We start from the raw sequence: 24,682 nt of genomic DNA on the forward strand, positions 1-24,682 counted from the left end.
AGTCCCGACAGCGGGACGCGGGAGGCAGCTCCTCCCCCTGGCGGGGCCTCCCCTCCCCTCCCCTCCCCTCCCCACCTTCCCCCTGTCCCTCAGCTGAAATCCTCCGCTCTCCCCGGTCCTCCGCCCGGCTCGGCCACCTCTTGCCCTGTGCGCGAGGCCCCCTCACCCACTCCTGGTCCTCTCCACTCAGAAGCGGCGCCCTGCCCCTCCTCCATTCTACTCCTGGTCTCTGGTTTTGGAACAGGGACACGACACCACAAAGTGCTTGACCCACACTAGGGTGAGTGCCCCGATGATGACTTTGGTCATTTGGCGCCACCCCTGCGCAGTGGTCTTTAATGGGACCTTGGAATGGCCTTGGGGTGGGGGTGGGGTGGAGAGGGCCTCGAAGAGATGAGATGCTGAGGGGCCTGTGATGCCCTTTGAGGAAATCAGTGGGCAGAAGGGCTCTCTTGCCTCTCCCAGGCAGTGGTCATTGATTCTCTGGGTCTCATTCTTCTTCCATTTCCTCCCAGACTGCTCCAAACTTAATTTCTAGGCAGACCAAAGACCTTTCTTCTAACACAGAGCAAAGCTGTCTCCAAACTGCCCTTACTGGTGTTTATGTGATGACTAGAGCCTGGGGGAGGGAGGGGGGGTTGAGGGGGCAGAATTTAAAAATGGATTGCAAGAGGATTTGGTGAGGGAGAAGCTGGGGTCAAAGGGGAGGAGCTAGGTTATTTGAGGACCCCCAGGTGGAGAGATGAGATGGGAAGCAAAGAGACTGGGGTCTGAATGGACCCCCAGTTATTCCATCTGCCAAGATCTTCAGAGGAGTCCATAGAAAGTTCTCTTAAGGATGGTTCCAATATTTGAGGAAGTGGGATCCCCCTTGCTCCCCCAAGCTGCCTCTTGTCTCCCCTCTTAGCTGTAGCCCCCTACTACTGCAGGTCCTCTGTGTCCCACATGGGGTGGGGGCTTCTGTGGAAGTTTAGGAAGCTCAGGCTGGGGTGCAGGAGAGGGATGGGGAACCAGGCAGTGGACCTGGACCCCCTCCATCAACCCATCAACAGGGAGCTCTGGTTTTATGGTCTAGCCACTTCCCTATCTGCTGCCAACCTCTCAGCCCCTACTGACCTTTGAACCTGGGCTAGGGACCTCTGAAGGGGGATTGCCTTCCTCAGAAGGATTCAGGCAAAGAGGCTTCCCCCTTGCTTAGAGTCGAGGCTGATTCCCTGCTCCTGGCCCAGAATCACACAGCCTCATGGAACAGCTTTGATCCCACAGAGAGGCAGGTGGGAGGGAAGGGGGTGTTCATGCCAGGCTTAGGGCCCTATTGTCAACACCACAGTAGAATTTCATCGCCAGCCAGCCAGCCGCAGGAGGGATTCTACACCCAGAGCCTATTCTGGGGAGTGCATTTGTGTTCACAGGGCTATAAAAATGTCCCTTTCAGGACTGAGGAAGGCTGGTCCTGGGAATAAAGATGATCCCAGAGAGTCCCGTGATCTCAGGCCAGCCCCCTGAGGAGCTGGGGAGAGGCTCGGAAACCTTTGGTAGGGTTAAGGGACTATTGATCAATGACCAACGTTCAAGTTCATTGCATTGGGGCCCCCCAGGAGACAGGTGGGCCCTGGATGCATTTTGGGACCAGAAAGATGGGTGAGGAGAACCAGTCCCTGGTGGGACATCCGCTCTGAGGAACGGGGTTGGGGGAGGGGTAAAGCTGTACATTCTCTCATCTATGCGTCTTAACTATGGGCTCCACAGACGCTGCACACTGGCGCTGGGTGACCAGAGGGGTCCTGCTCTGTCTGCCATCTCTAACTCCAACAAGGTGAATGGCTGCCCTCCCCGTTCCTGGTCTTAACATTCTCAGCCTTATCTCCCAGCCCCGAACCCTGGCCTGGCCAGCCGTAAACCCGTCACATGTTACTGTCTAGACTAACTGGGGCCCAGCTTACCTGTAGGGGCAAGGCCTGATTTAGGGTCGTTAGAGCTGGAATGGGTGCTGACATGTCCCAGTGACTTACAGGGCCCATAAACCTGCCAGCCCAGGCCACCTCGGTGGGAAAGCCCAGCCCAGCAGCCCCAGCCTCCTCCCTCTTACTCGGCAGATCCTCCCAGTGTTCTGAGTTCAAGTCTCTGCCCTTCCTCTGACTCACGGATGACCTTGGGCAACTTTCCTGCACCCCGCTGATTGCAACTTCCTCATCTATAAACTGGAGACGGTAATCCCTGCCCTGCTGACCTCTACCAATAAACAGTTATTCTGCGTCTGCTGTGAACCAGGGCCCTGCCCAGCCCAGACTTTCACAACTGGCCTCTCAGTGCTTGGGTGTAGCTGGTGGCCCATGGCGGATGCAAAGATGAATCACACTCCTTGTCCTCTGGGGATGTTTGCATGCACGGCCTGTCAGAAACAGAAGGGAGCCCATGGGAAAGCTAAGGGGCTTTGAGACACACAACCCTGGAGTCACTTCTGGCTCCACCCACTTGCTCTGTGATGGCAGCTGAGCCTCGGTTTTCCTCATCTGTGAAATGGAAATCATCCCCGGGTCTCTCTCAAAGGTTGCTGTGAGGCCTCAGTGACCTAAAGTCTGAGAAGGCTTGGTCCATGGCTTGGCACATTGGCACATGTGACCATGATCTCTAAGCAGAGGATTAAATCTGACCCCAGGCGGGTGTGGAGGCAGCCTTGGGTGGGATGGAATATTGAGTTAGCACTGGGGAGGGGCCCTCGAACACTCAGGCTCTTCCTGGACTCCCAAGGGCAAGGAGGGGAGCCCCAACTGTGTGGACCTGGGAACATGGGGCTCAGATGCATCCCCTGCTGGGACTGTGAGAGGCATGAGGTGGAGGCACACAGGGAGCTGAGCCCCTGAACCCCTGGGTTCACAGCTCAGGTGAAGGCCAAATACGTAGCCCTAAACAGACGCAGATCCTGCCTTATGCTCAGTGTAGCGGGCGAGCAGAGAGGATAAGGCAGAGGACCAGAATAGGAGTAGGAGCCACACTGCCCCCTGGGGTCTACACCCCAGCCCGGACACTCAGCTTCCACCCCCATCATGATCAGTGTCCTGATCAGGAAAATCACCAGCCTTCAACCATGAGGAAAAAAAAAGCAGGAATAAAAACAGCAGCTCTGGGCATGGTGGCTTATGCCTGTAATCCCAGCACTTTGGGAGGCAGAGGCGGGCAGATCATGTGAGGTCAGGAGTTCGAGACCAGCCTGGCTAACATGGAGAAACCCTGCCTCAACTAAAAACACAAAAATTAGCCAGGCATGGTGGTGCACACCTGTAATACCAGGTACACCGGAGGCTGAGGCAGGAGAATCATTTGAACCCAGAAGGCTGAAGTTACTGTGAGCTGAGATCACACCAGTGCACTCCAGCCTGGGCAGCAGAGCAAGACTCTGTGTCAAAAAAAAAAAAAGAAAAGAAGCCGGGCGCGGTGGCTCACGCCTGTAATCCCAGCACTTTGGGAGGTCGAGGTGGGTGGATCACGAGGTCAAGAGATCGAGACCATCCTGGTCAACATGGTGAAACCCCGTCTCTACTAAAAATACAAAAAATTAGCTGGGCATGGTGGCACGTGCCTGTAATCCCAGATACTCAGGAGGCTGAGGCAGGAGACTTGCCTGAACCCAGGAGACGGAGGTTGCGGTGAGCCGAGATCGCGCCATTGCACTCCAGCCTGGGTGACAAGAGCAAAACTCTGTCTCAAAAAAAAAAAAAAAGAAAAGAAAACCAGCAGTACCGTCATATGAGCAGCATAGAATTTCACAAGATAATGCTGGGTGAAGGGCCTGCCTGGACACTTACTGAGTGCTCAGTAAACCTCAGGTGTAATTTTTTTTTTTAATAAATAAATAGAGACAAGATTTCACCATGTTGATCAAGCTGGTCTTGAGCTCCTGACCTCGTGATCCACCTGCCTCGGCCTCCCAAAGTGCTGGGATTATAGGGGTGAGCCACCGCGCCCGGCCTTCAGCTGTAATTCTTAGTTGTTAAGGCTGCAGTGGCTTTATGCCCAGAGAAGCACAGGAGCCCAGAGGAGCAGTGCCTAAGCCAGCCTGTGGGGAGGAGACTGGGGAAGCCTTCCTCAAGAGATCAGACCCACACTGAGTCTTCAAAGAAAAGTAGACCTTAACTTAAAAAGGCAAGGGAGATGCAGGTGAAGGAAACAGAATGAGAAAAGAAAAGGAGGTGAGGCTGGAGGCCGGAACTTGTCTGCAAGGATTCGAAGGTTGGTCTGATCTATCCTTTCGGGGGGATAGGTATCAAGATCCTAATTTCATAGACCAGGAAACATTCTCAGAGTCACTTGATGGCAGAGCGGGTAAGGATCCTCCGTTACTTCTTTGGGTTACAGAGACTCAGAGAGGGCAGTGGCTTGCCCAAATTGCACAGCAAGGGGAGAGGAGTAGAGGTGGGATTAGAACCTTGGTCTCCTGCCCCTCTTCCCAGTGTTCTTTCTATGCCATCTCACCTCCTCCCAACCCCACACACTTCCTTCCCACTGGGAGCCCCCCACCTGCATCTGCCCTCACTTTCCTCACCCGCAGATTCTCCACGGATTTGCAGATGATTCTGGGAAAGGTTTGCAGAGATTCCAGCTTTTGTGTCCCCCAAGAGTAAGATTAAATCCACACAAAAGAAGGGTTAGTCAACAGCCTGGACTCTACCTCTCCCCAGCCTGGATCTCCGTATACCTGCAAAGACCAAAAAACTTCTTTCTTGCCAGCACCTGAGGAGGCTGCACTCCCTCTTCCCACTCTCTGTGCCTGCTCTATTTCTCTGGACTGTGCAGAGAATCTGGGGGAGTAGAGGGGGGCCGGCAGAGAGAGCTGGAGACTGTCACTGGGGAAGGACAGGAGCCTTTTTGGTAGAGGAGTTGGCAGAAACTTCTGGCTCTGCACATTTTGAAATAACAATAGCAGTAATATGTGTGAAATTACCCAGTGATAGAGGTGACATATGTTCTGTCCCTCCCCTGCAGAAAACTCAGGGATAGTCCCCCGTGGTTGTCCCCTCCCCTCTCAACATGTTGGCCACAAGAGCCCAGGATCACACCAGCAGGAGGCTGTTATCAGAGTGAAGTCGTATTTTCCAGGTATGTTCATTTACATTCAGGTTTTGTGATGGAGGGACCATCTAAAGAGGGTGAGGAGGGGGAACTGGGTGGGGAGAAAAACAAAGCCACACAAGCAACTTTGGTCGGAGAGGGAATGCTCCTTCCTTAATTAACATGGTGACAACATTAAGAAAACAGGCTTGGGGGTGGCTTGGCGGTAGCTCACACCTGTAATCCCAGCACTTAGAGAAGCCAAGCCTGGCAGGTTGCTTAAGCCCAGAAGTTCAAGGCCAGCCTGTGTAACATGGTGAAACCTGGTTTCTACAAAAAATACAAAAATGAGCTGGGTGTGGTGGCACACGCCTGTAGTCCCAGCCACTTAAGGGGCTGAGGCAGGAGGATCACTTGAGCCCAGTAGGTTGAGGCTGCAGTGAGCCAAGACTGCGCCACTGCACTTCAGCCTGGGTGACACAGTGAGACCCTGTCTCAAAAAGAGAGAGAGAAAGAGACAGAGAAGAAAAAGAAACAAGGCTTGGCCAGGCACAGTGGTTCACACCTGTAATCCCAGCCCTTTGAGAGGCTGAGGCAGGAGGGTCACTTGAGCCCAGGTGTTTGAAAACAGCCTGGGCAACATAGCAAGACTCCGTCTCTACAAAAAATAAAAAATGAGGGGAGTATGGTTGTGCACATCTACAGTCCCAGCTACTCAGGAAGCTGAGGTAGGAGAATCCCTGGAGTCCAGGAGATCGAGACGGAGGCTGCGGTGGGCTACAAATATGCCACTGTACTCCAGCCTGGGCAACAGTGTGACAGTGTGAGACCCTGTACCCCCAAAAGAAGCAAGAAAGCAAAGAAGGAAGGAAGAAAGGAAAGAAAGGAAGAAAGGAAAGAAGGAAGGAAGAAGGAAGGAAGGCGAAAAGGAAGGAAAGAAGAATAGAAGGAAGAAAGGAAGGAAGGCAGCCTAGCAGGTCTGGTGGCTCATGCCTGTAATCCCAGCACTTTGGGAGGTGGGTGGATCACCTGAGGTCAGGAGTTTGAGACCAGCCTGACTAACATGGTGGAACCACATCTCTACTAAAAATAGAAAAATTAAACAGATACGGTGGTGCATGCCTGTAATCCCAGCTACTCAGGAGGCTGAGGCAGGAGAATCACTTAAACCCAGGACGCAGAAGTTGCAGTGAACCAAGATCGTGCCACTTCACTCCAGCCTCGGTGATAGAGCAAGACTCAGTCTCAAAAAGAAAAAAAAAAAAGGAAGGCAGGCAGGCAGAAAGGAAGGAAGGAAGAAAACAAGCTCTCTCAGGAGTGTGTGTGTGTGTGTGTGTGTGTATGTGTGAACTTCTTTTTCCTGATTACCCAAATAACACTTGCTCATCAGAACATTTGGAAAGTAGAAAAAGAAATATTATCCATAACCTTATCTCCCAGAGGCAATCATTTTACAATTCTGATGCATTTCTTTTTTTTTAAAGACGGGGTTTCACCGTGTTGGTCACGCTGATCTTGAACTCCTGACTGCAGGTGATCTGCCCACCTTGGCCTCCAAAATGCTTGGATTACAGGCGTGAGCCACCACACCTGGCCAATTCTGATGCATTTTTAAGAAAAAACATTTTTAAAATTACTACCCCACCTCAAACCGTGTTTAATGTTTCTTTGTCCCCTGTGGTCTTTACATGCAAGCATGCTATTGACATAGTGAACAATGGAGGATTCTGCTTTTTTTTTTCTTCTTTTTCATTTTTTTTTTTTTTAAATAAAGATGGGTTTTCACCATGATGTCCAGGCTGGTCTTGAACTCCTGACCTCAGGTGATCCACCCACTTTGGCCTCCCAAAGTGCTAGGATTACAGGAGTGAGCCACTGCGCCCAGCTGGGTCCTTTTTTTTTTTTTTTTATGAGACGAAGTTTCACTCTTGTTACCCAGGCTGGCGTGCAATAGCGTGATCTCAGCTCACCGCAACCTCCGTCTCCTGGGTTCAAGTAATTCTCCTGCCTCAGCCTCCCGAGTAGCCGGGACTGCAGGCGCGCGCCACCATGCCCAGCTAATTTTTGTATTTTTAGTAGAGACGGGGTTTCACCTTGTTGACCAGGATGGTCTCTATCTCTTGACCTCATGATCCACCCGCCTTGGCCTCCCAAAGTGCTGGGATTATAGGCGTGAGTCACCACGCCCGGCCGGGTCCTGCTTTTTAACATCTACATTTCAGTGTAAACGTGAGTCCATGTTACTGGGCAGCCTTTACACCTTTCATTTTGTGGCTCCACAATACACCCAGGTTGTAACATCAGCTTCCTTCCCTTTCTAAAGAACACTGCAGCGAACGCCTTCCCGCCCCGCTGGATGAACAGGGCATTCGGATGGGCAGGGAAACTGGGAGTCTCATCTCCTCTCACCACCTCCCTACTGAGGAGAGCTGCCCTAAGTTCGTGAAAATAGTTGAGGGGTGCAGTGGGGCTAGTGAAGGTCCCTTGCCAATCAGTCAGAGAATCTGAACCTGGAGTCCTAACTCTGACCTCTGATGTGCCTGTGAGGTGGGGAATATGTGTGAGGTTGGGGGTGAGGTGGTTCTGAATAGATTTGCAAAATGTGAGGGAAAATGTGCTGTGGTGCCTCCTCCCTGAGTGCCTTTGCACAACATTGGCGCCCTCTGCTGTCCCTGCTCGTCTAAGTTTGGACCATTTCAGTTTGGAAATTCTAATTGTAGATCAGTCTATCCTGAGTCTCTTTTTTGGTTAGTGGGGAAGTATCATTTAACAGCAATGAAACAGCATTCGGAGGTCGGGTGTGGTCCACAGCTCTTTAGGTCCACCCTAAACCCAGTACCCAGAACTTTAGCCTCCTTCAGGAGACTTTCTTATCTGAACTACACTCTTAGATACTGAGGAGATAATCGAGCCGGCAGGGAGGTGGTGGGGGCAACTGAGGGAAGCAGTTGAGAATGAGGCAGCATGTTCCCTGAAGACCCTGTCCTAGCCACTTCCTTCTCCAGGTGAAGAAAAAAGCTGAGCAATTGGCAACTTAGCTCACCTCCTGCATCTGATAAAGGCCACAGGTGGGTACACATGGAGTGGTTAGATGGGTCTTCCAGCCTCCTCGTTTATTATGCAAATGGAGAAGCAGGGAGTGGCTCTTTCCTAGTAACTCCAAGATTCCTGAAGTGTAAAAGTTTAATGAGCCTTGTGCAGTAGAGGAGTAGGGCAGTCCTGGCTTCCTGGGGCCAGGGGCTTGCATAGTCACAGAGGTGCTGCATTTAGAAGGGCTCTAAGTTTTCTTTTTCCTTTTCTTTTTTTGGGGGGGAACGGGCTGATCTCAAACTCCTGACCTCAGGTGATCCACCCGCCTCGGCCTCCCAAACAGCTGGGACTATGGGCTTGGGCCCCCTCACCTGGCCCACATTTTCATTTTGTAGCTTATACAGGAGGCTGGAGTGGTGGGAGTGATGTCTGTCTTCTGGCTATATCTCCACCCTCCCAGGGCAGGTAGCTAGGGGGTTGAGATTCTAAAAACCAAGGGAAAGCTTCCCAGGGCCCAGCCTCCCCATATAATTCATAGGACAAGTCTGGAATAAGCAAGGATTATGTCCATAAAAGGAAATAAAAAGACAATATTGGTCCATGAGTCAAGCGAGATCATGGCACAAAGAAGCAGGGCACTGTTCCCCAGAGCAGGGATCAGTTCAGAGAAGAGGTCGGGAGCAGCTGGGGGATAGACAACAGTCCTCGGACTAGCAGCCCTTTGCGGAGCCCTCGGCTGGTGCAGGTTCTGCTTTCTCGCGGGAAACGCTCCCCGATCCATGCTAGCTGACAGCCCTCCGCACCGCGCCGCTGCGGCCTCTGTGCCCCGAAGGCTTCTTCAGCAGCCTGGCAGTGCTTGAGTTGAGGGCAGCGTTTCGGCCTCCCCAGTGTACCCGTTCCTCGCTGCGCTGACAACTAGGTCAACGGTGCATGGTCCGTGGGTGCCCTACGCGCTGGGCGTGACGTCCAGCCCGCGCGCTGCCCCTACGCAGGCCAATTTCGGCCTGGGGTGCTGTCTGAACTGGGCGCTGGCCGCACACTCAGCTCGCCTGGAATACACTGGACGACACCTGCCTGCCTGACTTCTGCCTCTACAAACTGGTCTGGCATTGCGCCCCGGGCTGATGATAAAAAGGTGCCAGGAGGCCCTGGGACACCGCGCAGAAGCACTGCGGGAGCCAAATGGGGCAGGGCTTTCATAGCCCTGGACCTCTTCTCTGAACTGGTGCCTGCTCTGGGGAACAGTTTCCTGCTTCTTTGTGCTACGATCACGCTTGATTCATGGTCAATATTGTCTTGTCTTTCCCTTCCCTTTCTTTTTATGGACGCAGTCGTCCTCACTCACCCCAGACCTGTCCTGTGAATTGTGATGGGGAGGCTGGGCGCTGGGAAGATTTACTTCGGCTTTAGAATCTCACCCCACTGTGGTCATCCAAGCTTTCCAAAAAGGAAAAAAAAAAAAAAATCTTTTCTAATCTCTCTCTCTCTCCTTCCTTCCTTCCTCTTTTCTTTCTCTTTCTTTCTTTCTTTTGGACATGGTCTTGCTCGCTTACTGAAAACTTTTGGTCTCAGGTGATCCTCCCACCTCATCCTCCCGAGTAGCTGGGACTACACGTGGAGCGCCGTCACTCTTGGCTAAATTTTGTGTTTTCTTGTAGAGATGGGGTTTCACTATGCTGCTCAGGCTTGTCTTGAACTCCTCAGCTCAAGCGATCCACCTGCCCCGGCCTTCCAAAGTGCTGAGATTACAGGCGTGAGCTACTGCGCCCGCCCAAGCTTGGATTTTACATGCTCAGGAGGTGTCAAAGAAGGGCATATTCACATTGTGAGAGACGTGCAGGAGGAATTCCAGGGATTTTTCTCTCCTGCTTCACAGGTAGCAGTGTTGACACAACTCGGATGGCCACGAGGGGGTTGAGATTCTAAAAGCCCAGGGAAACTTTTCTGGGGCCCATACAATTCATAGGACAGGTTTGGAGTAAGTAAGGACTATGTCTATAATATGTGAATTCCTGCCAGTGCCGGGAGAGAGCATGGGGTTGGAGCTTTGCCCACCTCTCCCGCGCTGACTGGGTCTGGACAAAGACATGGACCTTCGCCGAGCCTTCTCAGGCAAGCTCCGACCTCCCCGGTGCTTCCGGGTGAAATCCTCAGTGGTCTGAACAGTTGAGGCAGGCGACGATCCCTGAGGGCTGTTGGACCAGTGTGGATGCATCCTGGAGTTAGGGTCGAATTCTGAGTGGAGGCTGCAGCGCGGACTCGGCTGCTTCCGGTAGATGGCGGAGGGGCGGAGGGCGCTTCAGCACCACGGGGTGGACAGCACCCTGGAGGCAGCAGCGGAAGCCTGCAGCGGAGGTCGCTGCCCAGCTCCCCAGACTACTTCCGCGGTCTTTACCCTGGAATAGAAGCGGAGGGACAGTCCCAGCGGGGCGGAGCTTCGGGGCCAGGACCTCACCGCCTACAGGCTGTGCGGAGCTCGGGCCTGCGCTCGGGGAATCTTGCCGAGCTTTGGCTCAGAGATATGGGGGAGGGAGCTGGGTGGGACCACCTGATCCACTCGGAATGTGGGTGCGATTCATCCAGCAGCGCGCTGCCGGGGTCAGAACACCGAACCTGGGTCACGCTCCTGGAGCCTCCTTGGAATTCCAGTGTAGACACCGTAGCGGCTGCTAGTTGCAACCGACCCTCAGGGCGCAGCCGGCCCAAACTTGCAGCCTCAACTGCGACCTCCCGCCCCTGGTTAAAAGGCAACCTATGACTTCTGGGTTGGTTCAAAAAAAAAAAAAGGCAACATAACGACATCCCGAGGGGCAATGGGGTACAGAAGGACTGTTCTAGGGCAGCGGGGCAGAGCGGTCCCGCTGCGCAGCGCTATGACAGCGACGACACCGTGAGCGTTTATAGGAAGCAGGATCATGGACCGTTTCTAGGAAGCCCGTAGTAATTAAGTGGAATTAAGATTCCAGGGTATTTTACACGCGGTTCTTTCAGAGCCTTTCAGCAGCCGAGGACGGTGGGCCCGAGCATCAGCTGTCATCCACGAAGGCTCTCAGAGGGCAGCCGACCCCTCTACATCACACAGCCCAGGGGCTCTGAAGCCGACTCGAATACAGGCTTCTGCACCCCACATCTGCTGCTCGTCCTCGGCACCTGCTGCCTCGCGGGAGCCCGTCGCCTGCAGGACAGAGGGCTTCCCTGCAGCCGCGCCGTTCGCTGTGCCTCCGGCATCAGTCGTGGGCGCCCCAGTCCCAGTCCAAGAGCGGCCTTGGACTAAACTGGGCCTGGAGACTCGTAGGGATGGTGGCGGCAATTACGGACCTGGGAGGGCGAGCGCACCTGGCGCAGGGACCTTCGCCAGGTGGGACCACCTGATCCACTCGGAATGTGGGTGGGGCTCCTGGTTAGTGACTTGTCTATAAACAACGCCCCATCCCGTGAGCTGGAGTTCAAGGCTAATCACCACTGTTCCACTTATTCAGAGCCGGTCCATTTCACAGGCGTTCCCCGGGAGCCGGCCGGGTTCCACCTTTTGGCTGTTTGGCTGTTTTAGCTTCCTGAATTTCTGATCTGGCCTACCCACAGCAGCCTTCTGGAGGAGACTGGCGGGACACAAGGTGAGCCCCTGGTACTTAGTAATGTCCACAAGTCAGGGTCTGCATAGCTGCTGCCTTGACCTCAGCCAGCCAAACACCTTGTTGGGGAGGAAGGAGAGGGATCTCTGATGGCTGGGGAGAGCCCAGGTCCAGCTTTTGGGGACCAGGGACCTACACTGTGGAGGGAGCCACACCTTGTCCTCTGGGTAACCAGAGAGGGCTGTACTCACTGCACACCAACAGTGACAGGCATTTCTCTCCTGAACTCCAAGGAAGCCCTCCTCAGACCAGAACTTAGTCCCCACTGCCAGCAGCTGCTCAAAATATACAGTCTCTTGGCCAGGCACCATGACTCATGCCTGCAATCCCAGCATTTTGAGAGGCCAAGGCAGGAGGATGGCTTGAGCCCAGGAGTTCCAGACCAGCCTGAGCAAGATGGTGAGACCTTATCTCTCCAACAACAAAAAAAAAGTTTCTGCCCTTAGTCCCAGCTACTCGAGAAACTGAGGCAGGAGAATCACTTGAGCCCAGGAGTTTGAGGCTGCAGTGAGCTATGATCATGCCACTGCACTCCAGCCTGGATGACAGAGAAAGATCCTGTCTCTATAAAAAATTATATACAATATTATATATATGTGTATGTATATATATATATATGTACACATATACATATATAAAATATATTACATATAATCTCAGCAGGAGGGGTGGCTGAAAGAAGGCCTGGGTAGGTTTTGTAAAGAATGAGTTCACTGGACTCCCCTGCAAAACTCTACCTGTGGAACCGAGAGCGAAGGCCTTGCCACTTCCTCCCCACTAGGTGGGGCACAAGTGGCAAGTAGGCCAAGGATAAATGCTAGGGTGACATGAGGGTGTCCAGCCTGTTAAAATGGTCATTGCAGATGTCACACTGGCCTGGGAGCAGCAGGGCTTGGAAAACAGCTGCTGCCACCTGCCCGCCCTCATGGTCCCAGAGATAGGGTAAGCAGTAAATGATTCAGGGCAGGACTCCACAGCTGATGGTTTGGTTGGGCACAGCAGATTCAATTTTTTCTTCCCTTTTTTCTTTTGAGACAGAGTCTCGCTCTGTCACCCCGACTGGAGTGCAGTGGCGTGATCTTGGCTCACTGTAACCTCCACTTCCCAAGTTCAAGCGATTCTCCTGCCTCAGCCTCCCAAGTAGCTGCGACTACAGGCACGTGCCACCAGGCCTGACTAATGTTTTGTATTTTTAATAGAGATTGGGTTTCACTCTGTTAGCCAGGATTGTCTTGATCTCCTGACCTTGTCATCCACCCGCCTTGGCCTTCCAAAGTGCTGGGATTACAGGTGTGAGCCACCGCACACAGCCTCATTTTTAAAAATACAGAGTCTTGCTCTGTCACCCAGGTTAGTGCAGTGGCGTGATCTTGGCTCACTGCAACCTCCACCTCCCAGGTTCAAGTGATTCTGCTGCCTAAACTTCCTGAGTAGCTGGGACTACAGCTTGTGCCACCATGCCCAGCTAATTTTTTGTATTTTTAGTAGAGACAGGGTTTTACCGTGTTGGCCAGGCTGGTCTTGAACTCCTGGCTTCAAGTGATCTGCGTGCCTCGACCTCCTAAAGTGCTGGGATTACAGGTGTGAGCCACCATGCCCGGCCTAGCAGATTCTATTTTTAACAATCTTCCTTCTCTGTCCCACCTTGGAGCCCTCTTGATTTTGTCTGTTTATCTGGCAGGGCCTGCTGTGCTCCTTGGGGATGTGACCAGAGCTCTGAAGCACAGGCTCCCCAAGTATGCTCTTCCCTTGCTCCTCAAGTGTGGCATCCTCCCTCAGCTTGTATGTCTGGGCTTCATGTTCTGAGGCAGGAAACTGGATATTACTGAGGTACAGCCACTCAGCTGGGACCACGGGAGGCAGAAGCAGAGGGTGAGAAACAGGAGAGGACAAAGTGGGCACCTTCTCATCAAGGACTGGAGCCTAGCCTCGGAGGCCTCTTTCCTGCTGAATATGATCACAATAACAGAATAATAACAGTAGCTCCCAATTCTTGCCCATTTACTGTACATCTCTGAGAGGCATGCTGCAAGTAATTTATATGCATCATTTCATTTAATCCTTTCAGCAATCTGTGAGGTATGTGCTGTGATGATGTTCATTACACATATGGGGCTGGTAGAAGTTAAATTACCTAGACCACACTGTCAGAAAAAGCTAGGATTCCAACACAGCCTATCTGACTTCAGATGCCTCTCAGATATGTTCCTGGTCTTGCAGGAGTTTTTCTTGGTGGTGCTTCAAAGCCTCATGGAGCATGACCTCTCTGATGATCTCAAGACAAAACTCCGCAAAAGAACTCCAGCAGGGTATCAGGCTGGAGGGCTTGTGGGGGGTGGGGGGATGCATGTATAGAGGGTGGTTGGGTGCATTCTGGATGAACCAGAGTGCCAAGAGGAACTCCCCCAAACTTCCAAGGTCCTCTCAGGGTTGGACAGCCAGGAGAAGGTGGCTTCCTCAAAAAAAGAGGTACTGCTGGAGCTTGTCTGGACTGACTCCTTTCAGATCTGTGGGTAGAAGACAGCCAGTGGCTGAGCTGGGAGTTCAAGAGGAGCCCAGGAACATGCAGGCCTACAAGTCTGTCTCCATCCTGTTTGCTGGTGAGAGCAGCTTGGTGAGAGTACAGCTCCTCACTGGCCACCTGAGAGTCTGGTGGAAGTGACATAGCTCATAACTGGAGGGGCAAGGACCATGCCTGTTTCTCATAGGGGACACAGCACCAGCACAGTGTCAGATATGCAGTGCACCATATGTGTCTGTGGATAAACAATCCCCATTTTTCTTTTTCTTATGCCTCACTTTCCCCAGTGCTGGTGTCCTGGACTGAAGATCCTGGCTGGAGTGCATGTTACTGCCGACAAAACTTCAGAACACCAGGCAGGGCAAGACCAGTGACATCAGACTGAGATACAATGGCACTGATCCTGGATTTGCAGGGCCAGGATAAACAAGAGACTGTAGAGACCATTTTGTCCCATTCATTCTTTTATAGGCAGAACACAGACCCAGAGAAAAGAGATAACTTGTCCCAAGCTACCCCGTGAAGGAGGAGGAAGGCCAGGGATAAAGAGTGTGCTTCTAGAATCTTTATTTATTTATTTATATGAGACATAGTTTCACTCTTGTTGCCCAGGCTGGAGTGCAGTGGCGCAATCTGGACTCAGTGCAACCTCCGCCTACCAGGTTCAAGCGATTCTCCAGCCTCAGCCTCCAGAGTAGCTGGGATTACAGGCACCGCCACCGCGCCCAGCTATTTTTTTTTTTTTTTTTTTTTAGTAGAGATGGGGTTATACCATGTTGACCAGGCTGGTCTCGAACTCCTGATCTCAGGCAATCCTCCCGCCTTGGCCTCCGAAAGTGCTGGAATTACAGGCGTGAGCCACCGCGCCCTGCCGTTTGCTTCTAGAATCTTAACTCTTCGGGGTCAACCTCTCCTTCCACGCTGAGGAAACGGGATCTTCCTGCAACCCCCGAGACAACCGCCGAACAGTCACCCAACTTAGCGTTGGGGCCCGGACGTTCCGTCGATCGGATGTACGATGCTCGACTTCTAGGTCTTGAGTACAACGCAGGATAAATCGATTGGTCATCCCTGCCGGTCGCTGCCGAGCGCTGATTGGCTCGGGCTTGGGAAGTGCTGAAAAGGCCGGCGCGGGGGGCGTGCCTGGGGAAGGGACTCTAGCAGCGCTGAGCTGCCCGAGGGTGCCAGGTGCTGCCGCTGAGTGGGTGCTGGTGCGTGCGAGGCTCTCTCGAAGAAACCCAAATGCGTCGTGAGCCTGTCATGTGCCCCAGGGAGCACTGGAGGCGGGACAGGGGCTAAGACCTCCCAGTCTTCACTCCGTGTTGTCGAGTACGCATTTGAAATCGTTCCCCAACCTTGCAGTTCCTCCGAGGCCCTTCCCAGGCGCCCAGACTCTGTTGAGCCCATTGCTAAAACTCCTCGTTAGTCTTTACTACCCCTTCAGTCTCCGTTTTGAAGCAGCGGTTTTCAACCACTGCGCGTTTTAAAAAGAAGTCCATCGCAAGCCAAAAGCAGGGCGGGGTTCGCCACCTCTTCGTGCCACCCCTCTTTAGGGACACCTTAGGGTGGAGCGACGAGTCGCCCTTGACTGAGTAGTCCCTGCCCTTGCCAGGGCGATATTTCTGGAAATGCAGATTCGACCGAGCCTTGCACTAGTGAGAATTCAGTGGGTCCCTAGCACCTAGTGCAGCGGCTCCTAGCCTGAGTACTGCCCTCTTTCGGTGGGGAGGGGTTGGGTTTTTTTGTGGCATCCATGAATCTGATCTCCAACATTCCTCCACGTCAATTCCCACTACACCCAAATCCCTTACCCTCTACCTAGGCTTTCCAGCCACAGTGCTGGCTTGGGTGGGGGTGCGTGCAGTGCTGACACCAAAGTGGAGGTCCCTTGTTTCTGAGAGCGTCTCTTTTAGAGCAATGCAAACGTGAAATCCCTCCTGCCAAGAAACAATTTCAGCTCCTCCTGGATTAAAGCCTTTGAGAAACAAAGCTGAGGTAGGTAACGCAATTTAAAAAAAAAAAAACAACGAGTTTTAGGTAGACTAAGTGTAAAGAAAAGGAAGGAGTCTTGGGTGGGGAAGGGATTCAGGGCACTGGTAAGGACGCTCTGAATGAAGAGACCACCTAAACAGGCTTTGTGTCAGCAACAAGGCTGTTCATTCACTCGGGTGCGAGTGCGCTGAGTCCGAAGAAAGTCAGCAGAGGGTGGTGGGATAGGAGCTGGTTTTATAGGTTGGGGGTAGGTAATGGAAAGTTAGAGTTGAGGGCGGTTTTTTGCAAGTGAGTGAGGGGGACAGTGTCACAGGGTACACTGTCACAAGGTTGATCTATCAGTTTGAGGCAGGAACAGTGGTAGAATGTTGTAAAGTCGGTTAATCAGGCACTGCAGGAGCTAGCTATTCTTCTTTTGCGGTTTTTCTGTTACAGACTTTCTGGTTCTGGGAGGCCATCTGGAGGTGTACGTGTGGGTTGCCGTGGCTTGACTATGGTGTAGTCCATGGTGCAGTCAGTTCAAAGAACCTTTGCAGGCACTAGCTTCCTTATCCCTGAGCATGGGGGATGGGGGAGGGGATCATGTGTAGTCGTGGGAGGCATTGATAGAGCAACCTCATTCAGGGAAAGAAAAGTGGAGGAAGGAAGCAGAGTGAGGAAAGGCCATGGTAGAGTCTGGGGCTGTGGGGTGGACTTCTGGCAGGAGCCTTCTCCTGTCATGGCTTTGGGGCTGATATGGTTAGATGCCTTGTGTCCCCACCCAAGTCTCATCTTAAATTGTAATCCTCATAATCCCCACTTGTCAAGCTGGGACTACAGGTGCCCACCACCACCACACCCAGCTAATTTTTGTATTTTTAGTAAAAACAGGGTTTCACCACGTTGGCCAGGATGGTCTGATCTCTTGACCTCGTGATCCACCCACCTCGGTCCCCCAAAGTGCTAGGATTATAGGCATGAGCCACCGAGCCCGGCCAAAAATAACCTAATTTAAAAACGAGCAAAGGATATAAATAGACACGTCTTTACTTTTTTTTTTAATTTTATTTATTTATTTTTGAGATGGAGTCTCGCTCTGTTGCCCAGGCTGGAGCACAGTGGCATGGTCTCTGTTCACTGCAACCTCCACCTCCTGGGTTCAAGCAATTCTCCTGCCTTAGCCTCCTGAGTAACTGGGATTACAGGTGCCTGCCACCATGGCCAGTCTGAATAGATCCTTCCTTCTTTCCTTCCTTCCTTCTTCCTTTCCTTTTCCTTTTCCTTTTCCTTTCCTTTTCCTGTCCTGTCCTGTCCTGTCCTTTCTTTTCGCTCTTGTTGCCCAGGCTGGAGTGCAATGGTGCAATCTCAGCTTACCACAACCTCCACCTCCTGAGTTCAAGCGATTCTCCTGCTGGGATTACAAGCATGCGCCACCATGCCTAATGAATTTTCTATTTTTAGTAGAGGCAGGGTTTCTCCATGTTGGTCAGACTGGTCTTGAACTCTTGACCTCAGGTGATCCGCCTGCCTCAGCCTCCCAAAGTGTTGGGATTACAGGTGTGAGCCACCACACCCGGCGACATTTCTTTAAAGAAGATAAACAAAGGGCTAATAAATGCATGAAAAAGTGTTCAACATCAGTAATCATTAGGAGAATGTGAATCAAAACCACAATGAGATACTATGTCACACCCATTAGCATGGCTATTAAAAACAAAAGAGAGAACATAATAAGTGTTAGTGAGGCTCACACCTGTAATCGGAAGCATCATACACTGCTGTTGGGAATGTGAAATCACATGGCCACTGTGGAAAACAGCCTGGCAGTTTCTCAGCATGGAACTACCATGTAACCCAGCAATTCCACTTCTATGTATATACCCAAGAAAAGCGAAAACATGGCCAGGTGCAGTGGCTCACACCTGTAATCCCAGCACATTGGGAGGCCAAGGCGGGTGTATCACCTCAGGTCAGGAGTTCAAGACCACCCTGGCCAACATGGTGCAACTCCAACTCCACTAAAAATATAAAAAATTAGCTGAGCATGGTGGCAGTTGCCTGTGATCCCAGGTACTCAGGAGGCTGAAGCAGGAGAATCACTTGTACCCCAGAAGTGGAAGTTGCAGTGAACTGAGATGGCACCATTGCACTCCAGCCTGGCAACAGAGTGAGACTCTGTCTCAAAAAAAAAAAAAAAAAGTGTACATACAAAGACTTGTACATGAATGTTTATAGCAGCACTTTTCATAAGAGCCAAAAAGTGGATATAGTTCAAATGTCCATCAACTGATGAGTGGATAAACAGAAAATGGAGGGCTGGGCGTGGTGGCTTACTGTAATCCCAGCACTTTAGGAGTCTGAGGTGGGTGGATCACTTGAGGTCAGGAGTTCAAGACCAGCCTGGCCAATATGGCAAAACCAGGTCTCTACTAAAATTACAAAAATTAGCTGGGCTTGGTGGTGGGCACCTGTAATCCCAGCTACTCAGGAGGCTGAGGCAGGAGGATTGCTTGAACACAGGAGGTAGAGATTGCAGCCAAGATCACACCACTGCACACTAGCCTGGGGGATAGAATGAGATTCTGTCTTAAAAAAAAAAAAAGAGGCCGGGTGCGGTGGCTCACACCTGTAATCCTAGCACTTTGGGAGGCCGAGGTGGGTGGATCACGAGGTCGAGAGATTGAGACCATCCTGGTCAACATGGTGAAACCCCGTCTCTACTAAAAATACAAAAAATTAGCTGGGCACGGTGGTGCGTGCCTGTAATCCCAGCTACTCAGGAGGCTGAGGCAGAAGAATTGCCTGAACCCAGGAGGCGGAGGTTGCGGTGAGCCGAGATCGCGCCATTGCACGCCAGCCTGGGTAACAAGAGCAAAACTTCGTCTCAAAAAAAAAAAAAAGAAAAGAAAAGAAAAAGAAAAATCAGAATATGGACTCTCCAACAGAACATTATTTGAGTCCAACCGCCAGCAGGCCACTATAGAACCGAGAAGAGCCTGTGTTCCAGTTTGAAGGTCATCCTGCGGGGAATGTTCTCTTACTTGGGTGAGCATCAACCTTTTGTTCTATTCAGATCCTCAACTGATTGGATGAGGCCCATTCGCATTAGAGAGGGCAGTCTCCGTTACTCAGTTTACCACAGAAAGATAAACTGAATGTCCTCACTTCTCTGTGGGAGCTAAAAATTAAAACAGTGGAATTCATGGAGATAGTAGAAGGATGATTACTGAAGGCTGGGAAGGGTAGTGGCAGGTAGGGGTGGGGAAGGGGAGGTGGTTAATGTCGCACGTGTTACTCACGTAAAGAGACCACCAGACAGGCTTTGTGTGGGCACTGTTTATTTTGTGCTTGGGTGCAACCAGGCCAAGTCCGAGAAAGGGGTTAGGCAAAGGGGGTAGGAGAGGGGATTGGTTATATAGTTGGGGCAAATGGTCAGCTAAAGGTGGTAATCTATCTTGGGGAGGGGGAGGACGTCACAGGATGCATGACTATAAGGGCAGGGGTTGGTAATCCATCTTGGGGAGGGGAAGGGTGTCACGAGATGTATGATCACAAGGTAGGAGTCATTTATTACGAACAGGCATGATCATAAGGGTGGGGAGTATCAGTTACAGTCAGAGGGGAGGGTGCAGTAGATTAGTTACAGGGGTGGGTGTCTTGAGAAACCCCGTGTCCCGGGGGGAGTTTTTGCAAGGATGAACAGGAATAATGGATGCAGGTTGCAGCAATTAGTTGAGGTAGGAAGGAGTTGCTTTACTTCTTTCTATGGCCACCTGGTTGCTTGTGGTTGCTTCAGACTTTCTGGTTCCTGGAGACCCATCCAGAGGTGTACATGCGGGTCACCAAGGCTAAAATGGCCAGGCCTGGACTTGGAGGCCTAACAGTTAATGGGTAAAAAAAAAAGGTTAACTCTTAATCTCATCCAAAACACCCTCCCAGAAATACTCAGTAATCTTAGACCAAGTATTTGTTTACTTGTGGCCCAGTCAAATTAACACATAAAACCGATCAAGTATTGATACATGCTGTAACATGTATGAAACTTGAAAATGTTATGCGAAGTGAAATTAGACCACATGTATCACAAAGATTTCCTTTTACAGGAAATGTGCAGAAGAAATAAATATAGAGACAAAGCAGACAAGTGGCTACCAAAGGTTAGGGGGAGAGAGGAGGATTGGGAAGTAATGACTCAGAGGGGTGGGGTTTCTTCTTGGGGTGAAATGTTGCTAAATGGACAGAAATGTTCTAAATTTCACTTGGTGGACCACATCAAGTTCAAAACCTTTTCCACAGCAAAGGAAACAACAAAGTGAAAAGACCCACAGAATGAGAGGAAATATTTGCAAACAACCTGTCTGACAAGGGATTAATAACCAGACTATATAAGGAGCTCAAACAACTCTATAGGAAAAAATTGAATAATCTGATTTAAAAATGGGCAAAAGATCTGAATAGACATTTCTCAAAAGAAGATACACATTCTACACTGAAAAAAAAAAAAAAGAAGACATACAAATGGCAAACAGGGCTGGGTGCCGTAGCTCATGACTAGAATCCCAGCACTTTGGGAGGCTGAGGTGGGTGGATCACTTGAGGTCTGAAGTTTGTGACCAGCCTGGCCAACATAGTGAAACCCAGTCTCTACTAAAAATAAACAAACAAACAAATAAATAAATAAAAATTAGCCAGGTTTGGTGGTGGTCTCCTGTAACCCCACCTACTCTGGAGGCTGAGTCAAGAGAATTGCTTGAACCCAGGCAGCAGAGGTTGCAGTGAGCCAAGATTGTGCCACTGCACTCCAGCCTGGGAGACAGAGCAAGACTCCATCTTAAAAAAAAGTCAAACAGACCTAAAAAAAAGTGCTCAGCATCATTAATCCTCAAAGAAATGCAAATCAAAACTATAATGAGATGTCATCTCACCTCAGTTAAAATGTTTTCTGTTCAAAGACAGGCAATAACACATGCTAGCGAGGATGTGGATCTCATTGGTGGGAATGTAAGTTAATACAATCACTAAGGAGAACAGTTTGGAAGTTCCTCAAAAGACTAAAAATAGAGCTACCGTATGATCAAGGCATCCCACTGCTAGATATATACCCAAAAGAAAGGAAATCAGTACATCTAAGAGATATCTGCACTCCTGTGTTTATTGCAGCACTATTCACAATAGCCTAGATTTGGAAGCAACCTAAGTGTCTATGAACAAATCAATGAGTAAAGAAAATGTGGCACATATACACAATGGAATACTATTTTGCCATAACAAATAATGAAATACTGTCATTTGAAATAACATAGATGGAAATGGAGGTCATTATATTAAGGGAAATAGGTCAGAAAGACAAACATCACATGTTCTCACTTATCTGTGGGAGCTAAAAATTAAAACAAGTAAACTCATGGACATAAAGAGTAGAAGGATGATTATCAAAGGCTGGGAAAGATAGTGGCAGGGCAGGGTGGGGAGAGGAGGATGGTTCTTGGGTACAAAAAAATAATCAGAACAATTAAGACTTAGTATTTGCTAGCACAAAAGAGTGACTGTAGTAAAAAATAAATGTTTATTTAAAAGTGACTAAAAGAATATAATTGGATTGTTGGAAACACAAAGGATAAATGTTTGGGGTGCTAGATACCCTATTAACACTGATGTAATTATGTATAACTATTTCATATACCCCATCAGTAAATATACTTCCTAAGTACCCACAAAAATTCACTTCTGTGAATATAATTTTTTCAATGTTTTAAACTTTTATTTCAGGTTCGGGGTACATGTGCATGTTTGTTATATAGATAAATTGTACGTTATGCAGGTTTGATGTACAGACTATTTCATGAGTCCGGTAAAAAGCATAGTACCTGATGGGTAGATTTTCTTTTCTTTTTTCTTTTTTTTTTTGAGACGGAGTCTCGTTCTGTCACTCAGGCTGGAGTGCAGTGGCGTGATCTCAGCTTACTGCAACCTCTGCCTCTTGGGTTCAAGTGATTCTCCTGCCTCAGCCTCCTGAGTAGCTGGGACTACAGGCATGCACCACAACATCTACCACGGTGCCCTGCCACTTTTTCTATCTTCACCCTCCTCCCTCCTTCTACCCTCAAGTAGGCCCTACTGTCTGTTATTCCCTTCTTTGTGTCCATGTACACTCAATGTTTAGCTCCCACTTATAAGTGAGAACACATAGTATTTGGTTTTTTGTTCCTTTGTTAGTTCACTTAGGATCATGGCCTCCGGCTCCACCTATGTTGCTGCAAAGGACAAGATCTCTTTCTTTTTGTTGGCTGCATAATATTCCATGGTGTATACATACTACATTTTCTTTATCCAGTCTACCATTGATGAGCATTTAAGTTGATTCCATATCTTTGCTCTTGTGAATAGCACTGTGATGAACATACATGTGGACATCTCTTTATGGTAGAAAAACGTAATTCGGTGAATATCATTAAAGCCATTGAATGATAAACTTTTTTCAGAGACAAGGTCTTTCTCTGTTGCCCAGGCTGGAGTGCACTGGTACAATCATAGCTCACTGTAGCCTTGGCCTCCCACCTCAGCCTCCCAACTAGCTGGGACTACCATCTAGTTGCACACCATCATGCTCAGCTAATTTTTAAAATTTACTATACTATATTGTAGAGACAGGGTCTCACTATGTTGCCCAGGCTGGTCTCAAACTCCTGGGCTCAAGCGATTCTCCCACCTCAGCCTCCCAAAGTGCTGGGATTACAGACATGAGCCACTGAATTATACACTTTGAATGGATGAATTAAATGGTACGTGAATTCGATCTTTATACATCTGTTCAAAGAGTAGCAGTCACTTATTTTAGCCAAGAGAGATGATCTGGTATTTTATGGGTGGCAGCATAGTGACCTTGTTTTTGTCAGTGCTTAAGCAAAATAATGGCATGGCCCTCGCCTAATTTTATCACGGTCTCAGAGTAACCTTATCTGGAGGTTGGTATTTGTGAGTCTGTTTATGTTCCCCATGAGAGTCAGATGAGTTTTTGACAACAGCTCCAGATGTCAGGAGCTGCTTTTTTTTCTTTCTTAGCTGAGTATTGAGAAGCTCTGCTGGGGGCCCACAGGAATGTGAATAAACACACCTGGAAAGTCTGCAGAAGCTCTGGTCCCAGCCTCCTGCTGGTGTGAGTCTGGGTTCCTGTGCTTGGGACCCTGGGAGGTGGAGGGGGACACTGGGCTGGAGGAGATCATGTACCATCTGGGATCTTTTGTGCTTTCTTATGTCTGTTGCTATTTCAAAATATTTAAAGGCAAAAGGTTCATCAACTGCTCTGTCAAGGAGGCCCTGTCATACCCCAGTGACTGCCTCCAGCTCTTACCCCTCTCTGTGACCCCCTAGGAATCTCTCAACAATCCAGGACTTGTAGGGTGGGGGTGGAGGGAAGGGATAGCAGCTGCAGCCTTTTCTGGCCCAGGCAAGAAGGAAACTTCCTGTCTTTCCTCTCCATTGCAGATTTGGGATTAAGCCTTATTTTGCAATGGATTTAATCTCAACAGACACTGAGGGGTGCCTGAAGTCCCTGTGAAACCCTTTCTGGTATCAGCTACCTATCACAGGATGCAGAGGACAAGGTCAGGTAGAGGCTGTGTTCCCAGTGAGAGGAAGGCAGGGGGAGGGAATGGAAAGAGCCCTGGAAATGGGGTGGGAAGACCAAGGTTCGAATCCCAGCCCTGCCCCCTCCTTGCAGGGCTACTTAGGTGAGAGTCCCTGCCCTTTCTGAGCTCCTTCCTTCCCTCCCTCCCTCTCTCTCCCCTCCCTTCCCCTCCCCTCCCATCGCCTCCTCTTCCCTTCTTCCCTTCCTTCCTTGCTTCCCTTTCTGTTGGCCAGGCTGGAATGCAGTAGCATGAACTCAGCTCACTGCAGCCTTGACCTTCTGGATTCAAGCCATCCTCTCAACTCAGCCTCCTGAGTAGCTGGAACTACAGGCTTGTGCTACCACACCTGGCTAATTTTTATTTTTTTTTTGTAGAGATGGGGTTTCACCATGTTGTCTAGGCTGGTTTCGAATTCCTGGGCTCAAGTGATCTGCCTGCCTTAGCCTCCCAAATTTCTGGGATTACAGGCATGAACCATTACACTTGGCCTAGGCCTCAGTGTTCTATCCTATGACTCAGAGAGGTAGCTGAGCTCCATCTTCTAAAATGAAGTGACCATCACTGAGACTGTCTCCTTCCCTATACAAAATCAGGATTGTGTTACTCATTGTAGAAAAACCAGTAACCCCAACAAACAAGCTCACCCCCCTGGCCCCACAGACCTCCCCAGTCTCATCTCTCAAGACTCCTGCCCCTCACAGGATGCTCTGGCATACCCTGCCCCTGTGCCTCCTCTCATTTGGTTCCCTCTGCTTGGATTGCCCTTCTCACCTTTTGTTGGTGTCTACTCACCTTCCAAGACTCAGCCCAGTCCTCACCTCCTCTACGAAGCCTTCCCCAATCTCCCTTGC

General features: G+C 50.3%; 1 protein-coding gene and 1 long non-coding RNA gene across 24 annotated transcripts in view; both read left to right on the forward strand.

Annotated features, from left to right (window-relative positions):
• Positions 1–84: 84 nt before the first annotated feature.
• On the forward strand, positions 85–14,855 carry LOC144582632 (uncharacterized). The gene is made up of 6 exons (XR_013535726.1): positions 85–280; positions 1,750–1,816; positions 4,984–5,097; positions 11,577–11,693; positions 13,393–13,541; positions 14,520–14,855. It is a non-coding gene; the product is annotated as an uncharacterized LOC144582632 (long non-coding RNA).
• A 516-nt stretch (positions 14,856–15,371) lies between these two features.
• Positions 15,372–24,682, forward strand: part of ZNHIT3 (zinc finger HIT-type containing 3) — a 46,603-nt gene continuing 37,292 nt past the window's right edge. For 6 of the 23 annotated variants that reach the window (XM_078373732.1, XM_078373730.1, XM_078373727.1 and 3 more), the window contains exon 1: positions 15,372–16,227. The gene's annotated coding sequence lies outside the window, so the exon portion shown is untranslated. Of the gene's footprint in view, positions 16,228–23,265; positions 23,360–23,688; positions 23,808–24,682 lie in introns of all 23 variants that reach the window. The other 17 variants (XM_078373725.1, XM_078373724.1, XM_078373734.1 and 14 more) reach the window with 7 other exon arrangements.

Source organism: Callithrix jacchus, chromosome 5 (genome assembly GCF_049354715.1).
Source record: "Callithrix jacchus isolate 240 chromosome 5, calJac240_pri, whole genome shotgun sequence".
In the NCBI taxonomy this organism is placed as follows: Eukaryota; Metazoa; Chordata; class Mammalia; order Primates; family Cebidae; genus Callithrix; species Callithrix jacchus.